The 18211-nt window shown below is 41.3% G+C and overlaps 1 protein-coding gene across 4 annotated transcripts in view; it reads left to right on the forward strand.

Annotated features, from left to right (window-relative positions):
• The window catches only part of PCDH7 (protocadherin 7), a 401157-nt gene that overhangs the window by 313346 nt on the left and 69600 nt on the right, over positions 1 to 18211 (forward strand). The gene's annotated exons all lie outside the window — the stretch shown is intronic.

The raw sequence follows: 18211 nt of genomic DNA on the forward strand, positions 1-18211 counted from the left end.
CATTCTAATTTCTCATTTACGTGAGCCAGTTTCCTCTAAAATTTTGTTCCAGTATTTGCTTGTATTTGGTTCAGCCTCTTTTAGCCTGACCTCTTTTTTTCCTGAAGACATTGAACGAGCATTATTTTTTCATGATGGTTTCAACAGGGTTTAATATAAATTATCTATAAAAAAAATCAGGAAGGGTCACTTCAAGTTTTGCCAGTTCCTGATGATTTACAGACATTTGACCATTTATGCTGGCTGGCGATGTTTATCTGTTGCCCTTAAACTGCAGTTTGAATGTCATGCACAAACTGTAGTTTTAACAAACCAAGAGGTATCCTCTGAAGCCAAGCATGTGGAGAAGGGAGGGGAGAAAATCAAATGCTCAAATTCATTGCTCGTTCCTCATCCAGGAACATAACATCTAAACCATGGCAGTGGCTGTGATGGAAGTACTTTGAATTGAGCTTCAAAGCAAAACGATAAGGATCCCTTTTGGTATAAATGAACTCATAGTGTTTGTACAAATGCACACGTATCACAAGAGCTTTTTTTTTTTGGCTCCTTGTCATTTGATGCTAATAATCTTCATCATATGCCACCGAATGGTCTCTCTACCACACCACCCTGTAATGCAATGTTATAACCTTTCTATTTTTAAAACTCTATTATAGCAGTTCATATTGCGGGCTTCAATTTTGTATTCTGCCTCCTCCGTCTACTTTATGCTATACTGTTGCTGTGCTTGTTTTGATTTACTTGCTCTGGGTTACGACCCTTTTCATTAGAGCTGACTGCTTAATTAAGTTTCCAATTGTTTTTGCTCTGTCTCCACTGCCCTAGCTCTCCAAATGAAATAACAAAAGTGCAGCTATCATACTCTGGTAGTTGTCTTATCAATTATATTTTCCTCTTACCATTTGTTTCACTCTCTTTTTTTCATTAGCTGTGCACTTTACAAGATGTTAATTTTCAGACACTTTGGAGATGCTCGACATTAATTCACATTGATCACGCACTCTCAGGATTCTGTTTATATGGGAGCAGCAACCAACTTCAAATCTCTCCACAGGCACTCTCAGCTAGGGACCTGTAAATCTGTCAATTTCGGTCTCTCATTTTTCCAGTTTTAAATTTATTCCACTGAATTTCCTCATCTATTTGCAGTTCATAAAAAAAGTCCTCATGAAAATGTAACAGCATTTTCTCTAATGCGCACACTTTTGCAATGCAATTGCCCCTGAAACAATGGATTTATCTGTGTTAGTAATGAATGCATTTTCATAAACATTTTACCCCAGTATATGCATTTTCTTTTTCATATTACTTGACTGGATAACTGTATTGCAAAATTCAGCTAGGTACAAATTTCAGTGAGTAACTACTTTTCAGTTCTCATGTTGTTTTGGAGGCTTAGGTAGGTGGGCACTTAAATACAAACCAAATCAAATTTCTAGCTCACCCCTACTCTGAGCGGTCCCAAGTGATTTTGCTACCAAAGCAAAATGTAATTTTGCACCCCACCAACCTAGTACATATGTAAATCCAGCCACTTGTGTGGAATGAGAAAAAAGAGGTTGCAGTCGGGGTGCAATGACAGAGCATTTGCTCCAAACACCATATTGTCTCGATTCTTTGAAGCAGGTTCATCATAAAGCATGGGAAGGAAGCCTGCTATCTTCTAGAAGTTGTTGGACTACAACTTTCATTGTCCTGACCATTTTCCATGCCCATTGAGGCCGATGGCATCTGGAGTTCAGCATCATCTATGGAGTTGCATGTCCCTCACCTAGATCCCCCCCCCAATTAAACTGAAGCCTCTGTCCCAAGCAGCCACCTGAATTGAATTGAACTGGGCCAGTACCAAGTCTGAAGTGGAATGATCCAGCATTTTCCTTATTAAATTCCTGACTCCTCATGGCTTGTCAATCCAAACCTGATTAGATTGAAAGATCTCTTGGCAGAAAGCATGCCATTTTGCAGCTCTGTTCTGTGTTTACCCCACAGTTGATTATATATAAGGTTAAACAGAAGTCATAGTTTAGAAGAACCTTTAACAGATAAAGTCAAGTTTCAAATTGCTACCTGCCAATCATGAGGTTAAACCAACACTAGGACAACTGCTTATCCCACTGTTTTCCCTGTAACTGACTATAGAGCAAGAAGACGGAAAATACCTGTATCTAATAATGTGTCGCCAATAGAAGAGCAATTAAATTAAGGAGAAAAGGTGTTGGAGAACCTTTCTGAAATACAGTATGTTGTAATTTATAAATAGATTGATTGCTAATCTACCATTTGCTATGTAACCAAAACAACAACAACTGAAAGCCTAGGCTCTAGGAACTCCATTATACCAAATGATCCATCTCTAATGGGCTTTTTGTATTTACATTATTGCAAAGAAAGGACCTGATGTTTCATAACTTGACTTCACAGTTACAGGCAAAAATAAGTCTCTCTCTCTCTCTCTTTATAGGTCTGAGCATGCCTGATTTTGTAGCTGCAAAATTTTGTAAAAGCTTAGAGGTACAGTGTTTCAAACTAGGGTTCTATGAAATCTGGGGAAATTTCTTAGTCTCATCAAAATGCCTTTGAATTCCTTGTATGTTTTGCATGAGATGAGTTTCCAAAAATTCAAAAAGGTGAAAACCTGTGAAGCCTAGACATGTTACTGAGAGATGATAGATAGATAGATGGTGATAGATAGATGATAGATAGATAGATGATAGATAGATAGATGATAGATATAAATGATAGTCATAAAATCATTGTCTACCCTTTACTTTCCTCAGACATTTAATCTCAATATGCACCCCTAAATTCACATCCAATTTAACATTTTGGAACCATTTCTATTACTTTGTACACCAGTTTTGGTTACACTCTCAGATGTTCTGGTTGACAACTGAACTTTTCTAACACTGTCCTTTCATCTGAGGTGAAATTTGTTGGAGCAAAAACAGGCTACATAAAGGACATAATGGACCTTGGCATGAGTGCAGTGGTGGAGGAAAGGTGTGGGGGGGGGCGGTCCACCCTGGGTGCCATCTTTGAGGGGGCAACAAGAAGGCACCCTGCAGGGGACTCACCCTGCCACCCCTGGTACGTAGTGGCACACGCACATGTGTGCCTGGCAACTTGCCCCGCCCCCGACATCCTGCACCGGGTAGCGGTTCTCCTTCCTTCCCTTCGCCCCTGCCTGGGTGTTGAAGGTTGACAGATATTTTAAGGTACACAGTATTATGACAGCATATGGGATATCAACTCTTTCTAACTGCAGCTTCAGATTCCAGCACATAATCTATGCTGAAATGTTAGTAACCAAGTCAATAACTATACTTTAGGCCCCATTTTAAAGGCACTGCTGTGAGGTGATGATAACAACAACCACCCCAGCTGCAAAAGCCTTTTCCACATGCAAGAGCACATGTTTCTGCATGCGGGGGGAAATCTGTTGCATACAAAGAGCACATTTCTGCAAGGAATTCTCTACCCAGCCAGTGCAGGCACCCAGTAGCACACACAGACTTTGGAGCTGTGCCCAAATCACTCATTACCCTTGACCCACGCTGAATTAGGTCAGTCAACAAATTAGGTCAGGCATTTTAATGTATTCTGGTATTCAGGACTCATTTCGGAGTGCAGGCTGAAAGCAGTAGTGTTACAATGCCTCAAAATAAAATAAAATAAAATAGATGCGTAATATCTCTGTGGTTGCTTATGACTGCAGGTTCCATTTATAATTGTTTTGCAGTGAACTGCTTGGAAATGATTTATTTTATTTTATTTTTCATAGCTGGTCTGGAAGTGGTATTGCTTTTGGTTTACTTCCCATCCCTTTCATCTATTGTCTGTAAGAACTCAGGGTAGGGTCATCCTGTTAACCATTTCCGCAGCTTGCCAGTGACCATTCAATCAGAAGTGGAGGGAACTTTTCATTTGACGGCCCCAAGTCATACAGTGAGATTTGCTTGACCAGGTATGGGAAGTTCACCATGGACGTGGCAGTCCCCATAGCAAATATAAGTTCCAGATCAGCTCTCAGCTGTTCTGCTGGCAGTTGAGCAGTTGAGATTATATTCCTTACAACAAAAGCAGACTGAATCAGGGTCCTGGTATGAGTAACAAGGTTTCTTGGGATGCCTGGGAAGAAACCATTTGCTCTCCTGCCTCCCTCCAGAGAGGGCCAGTACTGCAAGAATGACTTGTGGCACACTTGACAAAACTGAGTGGCTACCACCGGCCTGCAGTGACTCAGAAATGAAAACAGGCCCTTCCTTCCTGTGTCCCTAACCTCCTAGACCTTTTTATTATTATTTTAAAAAATGTAGTTGTCATGTTACGAGCTTCACTGCCAATGAAAATCAATAAAAGCAATTTCCATCTACATTTATGATCTCCTCCTCACTGGGTTCCCCCTTATCATTTTTCTGGAGCTGTTTTATCAAAATGTCACTGAGTCTGAACAGAATGTTAGTTTTGTTTTTGTTGATTTCTTTGTTTCCCGTACAAATCCAGGGCAAATCAAGTGTTCTTTGTTCAGTTTTAACACAAATAAGCTTAGTGAGATGGTTTCGGTATGTGGTGGATAGAATGCCATATTCTGTGCCCCCCCTTGTTTCCATCAGTAAGGCTTTCCCTTCCCAGGCCCAAATCATAGCTTGCTGAGCTCTAAGGTCAAAGGGGACAGATACAAACCATGAAAAGCCAGGAGGAAATGCTTTAAATTCTGTTTTGGATTCTCTGCAGAGAATATGTGGAGAGCATCCGTAGCTAAAATTCACAGATAAACGATACCTGCATTTGAAAAAAGAAAACAATGATGGACTTCAATATTTGATGTCTGCCTGGTGATTTCCTGCCCCAGTGTTTTTTTTTATATTAGTATTTGACAGTGTTGATTGCTCACATGCAATATAAGAAATCACAGTTGTTGTTGTTTTACCATTACAGAACAGTTTTATATTTGCCAGGGTAGTTCTGATTATCTTGCATCTAGCCTGTGTCCTCAGGCTAGATAGCCAGTATCATTACCAGTTTGAAGACAGATTCGAGTACCAGCCTAGGTGGGGAGTGGGAAGGCTCCATAGTATCCCTTTTAAAGGCAGCAAGTTGATGAGTATTAATACAGTAGCTAAATTATCACCCAGGTGTTCCTTTATTTGAGGAACCCCTCATAAGCTAGCCGGAAGATAGTTTTCAAACCAATGTTTGACAATGGCTGGCGTACAGCAGTATTTTAGGTAGTATTGGATAGTTGGCATGATATCCAAAATGTACCATTATAAAGTACAGTAAGCCTGCAACTTAAATGCATTAAACTTGTGCACATTCAGCTTTATGCACACGGCAAAACTGCAGTATGCTACTGTGAGAAATGCCTATCCTTTTGAATGGAGAACATTATGCACGATTAAGCATATTACAGATAATATGTACACATTGCATAGCAATTATTAAGAAATGCATTGGGAAAGTCACATGGCTGTTTCTGCAGATAGGTTTCCTGTCCACTGGCTGCCAATGTGAAGGAATGTGGAAATACCTGGTGAAATTAATTTACCAGTGTGAAACAAAGCCTTTGAGCACAGGGAAAATAAACTCCTGGAACATCATTTCCTGATCCTCCGCTATTCATCATACAGCTTTCAGTATCCAACAATGAAATCTGTTTTCCTGCTGATTGCTTCCTCCATTCTTTTAATGTTCTTTTAATGTGTAGGCTGATGCAGCATTTCGAGTTTGAGAAACACAGACACATAAAAGATTCTTCCTATTGCCGCCGCCATCTACCCAGAAGAATTTGTATCATTTCATGTTAATCCAAGGCAAGGTTGGGAGAGCTAGGCCATCTCAAGTTAGAATTGATTTCAAAAGAGTCACGTTTAAAATCCTTTCTGTGCTTGAGATTTATTTGGCAGCCAACCCAAAAAGTTAATCTGTGCTTCATGAAGCCAACGTTGTTGTCATGATACAATTACATAAGGACTTTGTGGCCTGCAGGTACATGGTGTGTCATCGACCCACACAATTCTTGTGCTGACGTAACTCACTATTTCTTTCGTCTTCACTTTTTGGCAGTATAGATCCATGTGATAACATTTGATGATATAACCTAGCACTGTGCCTTGTCAAGTTTCCTGCAACTTGCTTTATTCGCTGTAAAGAAAACACACGCCATTTCAAAAATACTTGCCATATTTGATCTTTGTACTGAAAAATGCCTTTTCAAAGGGGGGGGGAGAACCTCACAGTATAAAACAGTACCCCCTTATTTATTTATTTGAAAAGCCTTTTTGTTAAAGTATTGACAGTGCTTTATTCAGTACAATAGTTTCCATAATGTACAAGGCTTTTCACTCTCCACTGACATAACATGCCCTTTCTCCATGCGGTGTCAGTAGAGGCCGACAAACCAAATGCATTGTGGGAAATGCTGCAATGAATCATGTCCCAAACATATTGGAATGCAATACTGATTTTCTATGATGGGTGCTCTGATTCGTCACAGTTTTCTCACAAATTGGGTCTTTTTCCTGTGTTTAAAATAAGATAAAATATAACAAACATTCGGTGCAACACAAAGCTGTGTCTAGTTCTGAGTGGGCTTATATACTTTGCGAACCCAATATTCCCATGCTGCTTTTACTGGCTGTTTGAATCAAAGGTCCCACCTGGTTTAATGATAGGCGCAATTGAATATTCTGCAGGATCCCTCTGTTCTCATTCAGAAGCTGGGATGTTTGTGAAGAAAGCTATGCTTTGCCGATGGATGAAGCTATGTATAAATTGTGACTTAGGAAACACACAGCACAGGCAGCAGTATTTGTACAAGAAAAGGAAGCAGGTGTGCCCCAAGAAGGGGGTATCTTTTCTTTGCAGTGTTTCAAATGGGGAGAATAATGGGAACTGTAGTCACAACATTCAGAGGCTACCATGTTGCCTATTCTTTGTGCAAATCATATGTGCATGGTATAGTATCTGTGGCCGTGCATCTTACTCGCCATACAGAAGCAGAAGCAGCAACATTGGTCTACAGTAGGCATCCCCAAACTTCGGCCCTCCAGATGTTTTGGACTACAATCCCCATCATCCCTGACCACTGGTCCTGTTAGCTAGGGATCATGGGAGTTGTAGGCTACAAAACATCTGGAGGGGCGCAGTTTGGGGATGCCTGGTCTACAGTTTGGTTAAGAATCACATCTGCAGTTGGACTAATTTTGCAAGAGTTTGCGCAACGAAGGTGCTATGAATTTTTCCCTTTCCCCCCATTTGTTTGTGGTTTTTTGCTTGTTTTGTAGCTCCAACCAAATTAAAAAATGCCTTCCAGTAGCACCTTAGAGCCCAACTAAGTTTATCATTGGTATGAGCTTTCGTGCGCATGCACACTTCTTCAGATACAGTACATTCTTCAGATGATATCTGAAGAAGTGTGCATGCACACGAAAGCTCATACCAATGACAAACTTTGTTCGTCTCTAAGGTGCTACTGGAAGGATTTTTTTTATTTTGTTTTGACTACGGCAGACCAACATGGCTACCTACCTGTTTGTAGCTCCAGATATATATGCAACCACTTGTAAACAACTCTAAATATATGAACAATAACAACAAATGACCCTGTGTTCTGTTTGGGGCATGACCCTAATCCCCCTGCCCCAATGCATCTTTGGCTGAATGTATCCTTTACAAGGGCAAACATTCTCTGCCCACGATCTATTCAGACTCTGGTTCCCAATATTGTTGAGCATTCATTTTAGCTAGCAGGATGAATTATTGATTAGCTGCACCAACAAAATCACTCTGTAATGTAACATTTGAGACATTTTCATTTAAATAGAGTTGCCTTAAATATTTAGACAGGCACCTGACGATGAATGCTTTTTTCAAACAATTATGGAATGTTCATAGTGCTCATTGATTCACCAAGATCCAATATTCACAAAGCCTTTCTCTTTAAATTACAAGTCACTGCAGATGTTCTGCTCCATTAGCGGGAGGGAATTGTTTGAGGTTCCCGGTGATGTTTTCAAGGACGTTCTGTGTGCTCCGTAATGCTCGAAGTTATACGGATGTAGCACCTGGGATTGAGGTTTTAAGATGTGTACATAGTTGATGGGGAATTAAATTGTCGTCTAAATGAATCGCCTACATTGGCTGGTACCTTCAGAGAAAAGAAGAGAGGGAGGGGAATCCTGCCTCATGCTTTTGCCTGTCAAAGACGGATATTTAGGAAAATGACATAAAGAAAGGAGGTGGGCCTACATCAAGTGATTCATGCAGTGGTGTGATTCTGCTGTTTAAGTTATTGAATGCTGTAACAGAGAAATGGTGTAGCACAGCAGAGATTGATTGAAGTGGCATAAGGCCAGAGCAGGGAATTGTTGGGAGGGAGTCATGCTTGTCCTCCGTAGCTAAATACTTGCAGGCTTATACAAGCCTTGAATCCACCCTTTAGAGCAGGGATGGTGAACCTGGGTGCTTCAGAACCCCACTTTAACCACTAATCCCAACTTCCCTGACCACTAGCCATGCTGGCTGAAGCTGATAGGAGTTGAGCAACATTTATTTCTTTGCTGTACTTCTGCACCCTCCTTTTTCCATCAGGATTCTTGGGTGGCTTGCATTGTTCACATTTAAGCAACAACTTTTGGACAGGCATTGGTTCCTCACCCCTGCTTGAAAGCTAATGCCATAGGCTCACTGTCACCCTCTAGAAGTCAGAAAAAAAGGCTTGCGCTCCCCTGGGTCCTAGATTTCTTTCTCATCCCCAGACTTTGGACAGTGGTCACTAGTAAAGGTAAAGGAACCCTAGATGGTTAAGTTCAGTCAAAGGCAACTATGGGGTTGCAGTGCTCATCTCACATTCAGGCCGAGGGAGCCGGGGTTTGTCTGCAGACAGCTTTCCGGGTCATGTGGCCAGCATAACTACACAGCTTCTGGCGCAATGGAACACCATGATGGAAACCAGAGCGCATGGAAACACCGTTTACTTTCCCACTGCAGTGGTACCTATTTATCTATTTTCACTGGTGTGCTTTTGAACTGCTAGGTTGGTAGGAGCTGGGACAGAGCAACGGGAGCTCACTCCGTCGCAGGGATTCGAACCGCCGACCTTCCAATTGGCAAATCCAAGAGGCTCAGTGGTTTAGACCACAGCACCACTAGTAGCCATTTGTCAGCTGCCCCTCCAGAGAGAACAGCTCACCAGAAACACCTATAAAAGCACTGTTAATGGCCTTGAAGTGAATATGACTTAACTTAGAAGCATTCAATTATTTGTAAAAGGAATTCAAATGGATGCTAAGACTCTTGGCCGAAGCACACTTTCTAGGAAGGAGTCCAGTAGAACGAATACAATTCTTGCGAACTGCACAACACGAGTCAGAGGTTATGCACTATTTAACAGAATGTGACTGGTGTTTTAAATGGAGCAAGTTTCAAATAATACAGCTGACTTTCACTCTGCCTTCATCTTTGAAGCGGAGAGTTGCTTCTATCAAATCATGAGCAGCAGCATTATTTCCCTCTTTGCCCCGAAATATTTGCAGAGGCAAATTGATAAATGGATTGTGACATGAGTAATGTAATGCAGAGCCTATTCACAGGTGGGAAGATACTGGCGATGGTTTGCATTAATTCATATGAAATGGCCCAATCACCAAGTCCTACCCTTGGTCCATTTAGCCAGTCCTGGCAGTGACTTTCTGTTACGGCCTCTGGCAGAGGTCTCTGCATCCCTATGGCCAGAGATCCTTCACTCCATAGTGGCAAACACAAGCAGTTTGGATACTAAATTCCTTATCCAACAGCACCTTTAGTTTTTTGCTGAATTTGACAGCAAGCCATCAATGTCACTTATCTATTATGAAGCAGCTTGACTAAGACAATCAAAAGGGTTTATGCAATCAAACTTTTGCATTACTTGTTCTTGGGATGCTATGAGCGAGGGTCTTTTTTTTTTTTTTACGGGGGCTTTCAAAGCATAGCACAACAGGGGCTTATAACGCCCATCCCTGACAGATGCAAGATACCACCAATGACAAAAGCTGGTGCAACAGCAGTAACTCATAAGTCCCTTTGCTCTTTGAAGTGTCAGTAATTTATGTTGAGTAGGGTAGCAATGTCAGAGGGCAATTGACAGCCCCAGGGCCTTATGGTTGACATCACAGCTTCAAGTAAAAGTAGCAAGGTCTTTGGACCTTGCACATCTGAGTATTGTGAATAGTCTGTGACCCTTCAGATATTCAGCCCCAGCCATCATGACCATTGGTCAGGGATGATGAGAGTTGTATTCCAACAACATCTAGAGGCCCATCAGTCAGCCACACCTGTATCAGAGCCATTGAAAAACAGCCCACTGCAAGTGTTTGTAAGTATATCTATCACATTGCGCCTGGAAAATGTTGGCCAACTCATTGGGTTATTTTGCATTAAAGAATATGTTCAGCTTCCAAATATTCTATTTATTTCAGTTGTCACACAATGTAGTTCACTGAAGGTTGGAACTAGCCCAATCTTGTTTTCATTTTCCCCATTTTTTCCCCATTACACTTTCTTGGTTCTAAGCCGTTTTGTTTTTTAATCTTATGCTGACGGGGGAAAGGCAATTGCCTTTGTTTGTGTTTCTGAATTGAAGAGTGTTCCAATACTAGGTATCAAAGGATACTTATTGTATTAATCTTTTTCAATTCCACAAAGAATACATTTATTTTCTTTTTCTTTTTCTCCCGAGAACACAATCATTCCTCTGAATGCTGAATGTACTGAAGGCAGCAGCTCATTCTTCTAATGGTGGCACAAATAAATAAAGAGCTGCTTTTATGAACCCAGCCCAACACCATGATTCATTTAAACTGGCAACCACAATCTTCCTTTTGTAAATCTCAGACATTATTGTCTTAAACAGTTTACACGAAGGAATGTGTAGTACATGGGGCTAACTGCACATTAACACTCACACAGCAAACAGATTTAAGAGCCCTAGTGCTGTTTGATGGTTGGTTTTGGGTTTTTTTGGGTTTTTTAAAGAAAAGCTAAGTTGGCTGGTGGGGAAGGTAGAGGTCTAGTTCAGAGGGAGGGAAGAACACTAAACCCTTCTTCTGCCTACCGTTTTTCTACTCCACATTGGCCTCTCATGCCCTTCTCCCCTCAGACTTTCAAAAACATACTTCTTTTTCAATATGGGATAGAAAATCAACTGGTAGGGAATGGTTTCGGTGACACCTACGTTCAACTTGTGCCTTGACTGTAAGCAGATTTTTTTCTGAAGCAACTTTTTCAGTAAAAAACAAAACAGTAAGTACATGTGTAAGGTAAAGGTAAAGGGCCCCCTGACCATCAGGTCCAGTTGTGTCCGACTCTGGGGTTGCAGCACTCATCTCGCACTATAGGCCGAGGGAGCTGGCATTTGTCTGCAGACAGCTTCCAGGTCATGTGGTCAGCATGACAAAGCTGCTTCTGGCGAACCAGAGCAGCGCACAAAAACGCCGTTTACCTTCCTGCCGGAGCGGTCCCTATTTATCTACTTGCACTTTGATGTGCTTTCGAACTGTTAGGTGGGCAGGAGCTGGGACCGAGCAACAGGAGCTCACCCCGTTGCAGGGATTCAAACCGCTGACCTTCTGATCAGCAAGCCCTAGACTCTGTGGTTTAACCCACAGCGCCACCTGGGTCAAGTACATGTGTAGAGCTCACTAAATAACATCCACATTTAAATAGATATTTTGTGATTAAAATGTGCATTTAAACATATTTTTCTGCACTTAAAAAACATAAAATCAATCACAGATGAATCTAGAAATGGGCTAGAATGGATTTTTGAGGAATTATGGCATGGCTAGATGCCATACTCGGGACTATTACTAGGCTGTCCAATTGATGTGACAAACCTCTTTATAGCATCTGCTGCTTCAGGGGCACATAGTTGCATGCTTCTCATTTCCTGCACAGAGATAGGAACAACTACTTTAAAATGAGTCAGACCTTTGGTTCCTCAAGTCCTTATTGCTATCTATTCTGACCAGAGGTGGCCCTCTTAGGTCTCAGACCAAACTCTTTCCCGCCTTCCTATCTGAGTGTTTTTTAAACACAGGTAACAGGGACCTTTTGCATGAGAAGCGTGCTAGAACTCAGAACGAAGGAGGAAGGCACGTTTGGCAAACCCGCACCATGACCAATTCCCACCCGGAAACCTATGTTCTGACTGTGCGAGGATGTGTGGATCCAGAATTGGCCTCCACAGTCACTTACGGGCACATCATTAAGACTGTGTTAATGTAAGACAATCTTACTCGGCCACGAGTGATCACCAAAGAAAAAGATGAAGGTCTACTATGGCATCTCATCATTTTATTTTATTTTTAAAGAAATACTACTAGACCCCTTTAGGTAGGATTCGAAGCCGCCTCACCAGCATAGGAGCCAAGTCCTAGGGGCCGGGGTCCCTTCAGCCCCGCAATAAAATATTTGAGGGGGCCAGGCACCCCCAAAGTTGATGGCCATTGCCATTCAAATGGTGTGTGTGCACTGTGTGATGTGATTGATCATGCAGATCAGGGCTTACCTGGGGGCTCCCAATATCTTATTCAAGTTAGCACCCCTGCTTGCCTGTAACATTTAGACATGCTTACCCATGTAATTGTGGCATTACATTATCTCGTCTTCCAGTGATGGCCAAACTTGGCCCTCCAGCTGTTTTGGGACTACAACTCCCATCATCCCTAGCTAACAGGAACAGTGGTCAGGGATGATGGGAATTGTAGTCCCAAAACAGCTAGAGGGCCAAGTTTGGCCACCACTGTCCTATTCAATCCTACTTCACATCATGGGCTGCCACTGAGGGTGCAGATAAATGAATGACGTTTGGTGGTACCGTGGCTTGGGAAAATACTCATAAATGTCAGTACAACCTGACCAGTTGAAATGGTCAGTGAAATGGTTGTCACTGGGGAATAGATGAAGGCGGTCATAACTGGGGCCTAAATTGTGCAACAAGGCTTTTCAAGTTAGTTAGTTAGTCTATTGTTACGGTACTCGACCAGCATACACATATATACATAAAACAATCCAAAATACAATCTAAAATATAAGCAATAAATATAAACCATTTTAACCATTATAAAAATTATTAGATAAAAGAAGGTATCACTACTTGGGAGGGTACAACAAATTTTGGGGCACAACTAACTAGGTCGGCTCGAATTTTTATGGCTCTAGCACAGAACTTGGCTACCTTTGCTGTCACATTAGAGTTGGCATCTGAAAGAAGCCACTCCATATAGAAATTGTCCGAGCATCCAGGAAGCTCAGCCAGAGTCGTGTGGATGAGCTCGCCTCGCACCTCCTCGTAGTAGCTGCATTGCAGGAGTATGTGGCCAATAGTTTCCACTTCCCCAGATCCACACGGGCAGCATCTCTCGCACATTGGGATCCGTTTGTACTTCCCTTGAAGAACTGCTGAGGGCATTATGCGATTTCGGGCTAAAGTGAAAGCTCTTCGATGAGAGGGTATTTCCAGATGGGATAGGTACACGTAGCTGGGCAAGATATGTACATTATCTCCTTTCCTCCAGAATAAGAAAGTGGGGTACTTTACTCGGATCCTTCTGCAAGGCTTTTCAATATGTTGTCCCTCGCAGGGGGTGGGGGCATTATGGCTCTACTTCAAGGAAGTACCAAAATGTCTCCAACTTCTTTGGGTCGCCCTAGTTTCTCCTTTTCTGTTCCATCGCATGTCCTGTATTCCAGCGACGCCGAAGAGAGTTTAATCCATCGTGACTCTTTGAATTTGCTACTAATCTTCCTTTCTCCCTTCATTTATATTCATGTTTTCCCAGACACTGTGTTTACTCTTTCGTACCTTCAGGTTTTTCCAACAATTATACATGACACCAATGCAATTCTCTCCTATAAACTATTTTATCAAGATCTATTAATTTCAGTCTGGCTCTTTGTTCCCCTCCAATCCCAGCTGAAAGTGGGGGGTGGGGGCGGGGTAGAGATTTGCACATCTTGGCCAATGTATAATGTAGTGGGCATATACTGATGCTGACAACTGTTTGTACAGAGTACCCGTGTGTTTGATTGCTCTGTTCAATCACACAAGTCTGTGCTGTTTATTTATTTGATGATCTCTGTATCCTCGCATTTCTGTGTCACCCATCTTCATTTCCCTCTGTTGTTCGGTGTTCTGTTTATCAAAGTGAGTCACTGTCCCCTCTTGCTAAGTTAACCATTGCGCTCAGGCAGGGTGTTTTTTATTTTATTTTATTTTTAATTAAAAGAAACGTTTAAAAAAGCTCTGGTAATTGCCTGTGTACTATTGTCAACTCTGCATACTAATTAACTCCAACATAGATGGAAGAAGTACCAAAGGTGAAAAATCAAATACTCAGTGTGGCAGGCAGATTTTTAAAAATAAATAAATAAAAATAAATTAAAAATCAACAGCAATGAGAGCCTTTCTTGAACATGCTTTCAAGTGGCTTGAAGAGTATTTTCTCCTACTGTCCATATTTATCTGAAATGGAACATATCTCATAATACCTAGACAATCTCTTTCCTCCCCCCCCTTTTTTTTTTGGCTCTGTTATGTGCCTTTGTGCACCAGCAGATTTTCCTTCATCTCCTCCTGAGCCTTTAGAACAGGTAATGCTTTCTTTGGTTTTCTTTTTAAAAAATGAGGTAAAAGTCTCATGAGTGCTGGTACAAAGTTTAATAATAATTTAATAATAATAATTTAACAACAACAACAACAACAATTATTTGTACCCCACCACTCTGGGCAGTTCCCAACAGAATATTAAAAATAGAATCAAACATTAAAAACTTCAGATGTCTTCTAAAAATCATTCCTTCCTCATTTTTATTTTTTTATTTTTTTTATTTTGCTTCGACTCAGACCAACACGGCTACCTACCTGTTCTAAAAATCAGATAGTTGCTTGTTTCCTTGACATCTCATGGGAGGGCGTTCTAAAGGGTGGGCACCACCACTGAGAAGGCCCTCTGCCTGGTTCCCTGTACCTTCACTTCTGGCAGTGAGGGAACCTCCAGATGACCATCGAAGCTGGTCCTCAGTATCTGGGCTGAGCGATGGGAGTGGAGACGCTCCTTCAGGTATACTGGGCCAAGGCCGTTGGTGGCTTTAAAGGTCAGTACCAACACTTTGAATGGTGCCCGGAAGCATACTGGGAGCCAATGATGCCACGGACAGCAAGGAACAGAGGTGATGGGACTCCTTATTTGTTTGTTTATTATTTAATTAGTACATTTGTATACCGCTCTTTATCCGTAGATCTCAGGGTGGTTCTTAACATTAAAAACGCACACAGCATACATAGGAAAAGCTGGAACAAAAGCAAACCAACACCCTCTCTTCCACACACCCTCCTACAACACATTTAAAAATATGTTGTGTGTGTATGCACACAAACATTGAGTTTCAGAGTGCTGCAGGTCATAGTAATCAATTTATACCAGGCACAGAGAGTCTTCAGCAAGGGGGAGTCCTCTGAGGAGAAAGTTTAGGGAAAGTTTAGGAGTGTAACTATTCTCATCTTTTAATATGTCGATGGGCATGGCATGGCCTTGGTCGGAATTCTCAAATATGGTGGCATTTCTTAAAGAGAGGAGATTCTATTTATTTAATCTGTCACGATTGGATTTTTTTTTTAAGGAAATCTGTGGCATCTTTTGTTAAACCCAATTTAAAGTGATGCTCTTGTGTTACTGATTTCCCTGTGTTGCAGGTTCCCTTGATGCGTGTTAAATTACATTAATTAACCTTGTGTCCCAGATATCAGTTGTTAACCTCTTGTGGGAAAATTATTCCTCAAAGGGGATTATTTTTGTACTTCAATTTGCTCTTCACTTTGCCAGTATAAGCACAGGCCCCAGATTAGCATGGATTTTGTCATAATTTCTGAAACTAGAAAGAATGTTCCTATTCCTTTAAATAACCTCCCCCCCCCCTTGATAACATGATGGCCAGGCTATGCTTTTTTACTTGGGGGCGGGGTTATTGTTTCATCGAGTATCATCAGTTTTAGAATTTCATTATTTTATACAAATATATATTGTACTTGTTATCCTTGCACTATCTTTTTGTAAGGTGAAAGAGACTGCTATTAAGCAGTATACAAATGTTTTTGTTTGTTTATTTGTTTTGGTATTCTTGTAATATTCATTTTTGTCTTCCACGAGGTTGGTAGCATGTTTTTCAATTTAGATTGAATGCTTCTGAACATGTGCAAAGTTCATTTTGCCAATGCAAAGAAAAGTGAGTGTTTTTCTTTTTTCTTTTTAAAAGACCTAAGGATAAGGTTCTCCAGTCATGTCTTGCTTTTGAAGGCAATTTTGGCTGGAAGGCTCAGTATTCATTGAATAATGCATATTTCCCAGCATGAGGCTGCAATGATGGGGACCATTCCATCTTTCATACTGCTGCGAAGGTTTCCCCTGTTGTGGAGGAAAAGTGAAGAAGGTAGAAAGCATAATGTCTAGAACACCATCCCATCTGTGCTTCTCATCACCATGTTCAAAACACCTTCAGGTTAATACTGGTCATATTCAGCCAGGGAGTTTACCCAATACATGCAGTGTTAATGAGGGTGAGGCTCACCTCACACATTCCCACTTGTGTCTTCATGCCTGAAGAGGCCTACTTTCTCCATGCAAGGTGTGCAATGTTTTAGCATTTTGTGTTACAGGTGTTAAATATTGTGCAGTTTGAAGCGACTGGAAGCATAAAAATTGACTCCTTTGGAAAGGAAACATTGTCCAAGCCTATGGAAAGAGTATTCAAACTATTACTGGCAGAACTTTCTTCAAAAGAGAATTAAAATATAAAAAGAAATATCCATACAATATCTTGCGCTATCCAGCAAAGGCATTTTACAAAATACGAAATAACCCAAACTATAAGCAAAGGTCTCTCTCCAGCCTGCTTTCCAACCTCCAAGCTCTTTGTTCTTCCTTCAGGAGAGCCATTTACTTACATTGTTCTCCCTGTAAGTGTTCAGAGAGAGGTAGCTGCAACAGCGATGAACAATGGAACATGAGAGCTGCGGGATGCCAAATTTTGGCATCACATAGGGTGCCTCTGAAATGTTACAGCTCAAAGTCCATCACTGGTGCTCAGCAGTGAACCAACAAAATAAATGAATGGAAACATTCTTTAAAAACAAAAAAACCAATGTCATCTTCCCCTTTTCCAAAATTGATTATAGATACTTAACTTTCTAATTCGGCACACACATTTTCTAGTTCCTAGCTGGTTACATATGCGTATTTAACACTTTACTGAACAAACTGGCTATCAGTGTTCATATAAACTTTATTAAGCAATTGTTTTTATGTGGCCATTCCCAGATAACAAACCTGGAAAGGGGAAATGAGCTGAACATGTGGAAGGAATGGGAATGCAGAGTGGTCAGCCTTGCCAGGACTTCTGTAGAACACCATTAACCCTTGACTACCCTCACTTCACATTCTGCATCAACATCTGCTTGGTGAAAGTATAGATATACACTGGTCTCATATGAATCACACGATGTGTTAACAGCACATGTGTCTAATTAGAAAATCAAGGTTACATAAACAGCGCTGGAGAAAAGGTATCCTGTGGTGTTAATACAATCGTGTCAAGTGTTTATACAATTCATTACTTGCTATTACCAAATTGCTTCAAATATATGCATTGGTGTATTATGTATGAAGGAGGGCAGTTTAAATAGTAAGGGCCTCAGAGAGCCTGTAGCCCAGATGCAGCAATCGTACTCTTCCGGTGGATGGAAGATGCTCTGAAGAGCATCTGTAGAAAAGGCTCTACTAGTATAGGAACCTTTATAGAGTAAAATAAAAAAAATCCTTCAGTAGGACCTTAAAGACCAACTAAGTTTTTATTTTGGTATGAGCTTTCGTGTGCATGCACACTTCTTCAGATACACTTGAAACAGAAGAGTCAGACCCTTATGTATATGCAGAGGGTGGGGTGGGTGGGTGGGAATGGGTGATGGGCTGATGGGAGTGGTAAACCTGTAGATGGCTGTTAACGACTGCTGATGACTGTAATTGGTCCTGCGGGGGGAAAGCAAGGGCTGAGGCGCTAAAGAAAGCTTGATCATGCATAATGAGATAAGAATCCAATGTCTTTGTTCATCCCAGGTGGCTCCATGGTTTTAAGCTTGGTAATGAGTTCCAGTTCAGCAACTTCTCTTTCC

The sequence above is a fragment of the Zootoca vivipara genome, chromosome Z1 (assembly GCF_965207765.1).
Source record: "Zootoca vivipara chromosome Z1, rZooViv2.hap1.1, whole genome shotgun sequence".
NCBI lineage: Eukaryota > Metazoa > Chordata > Lepidosauria > Squamata > Lacertidae > Zootoca > Zootoca vivipara.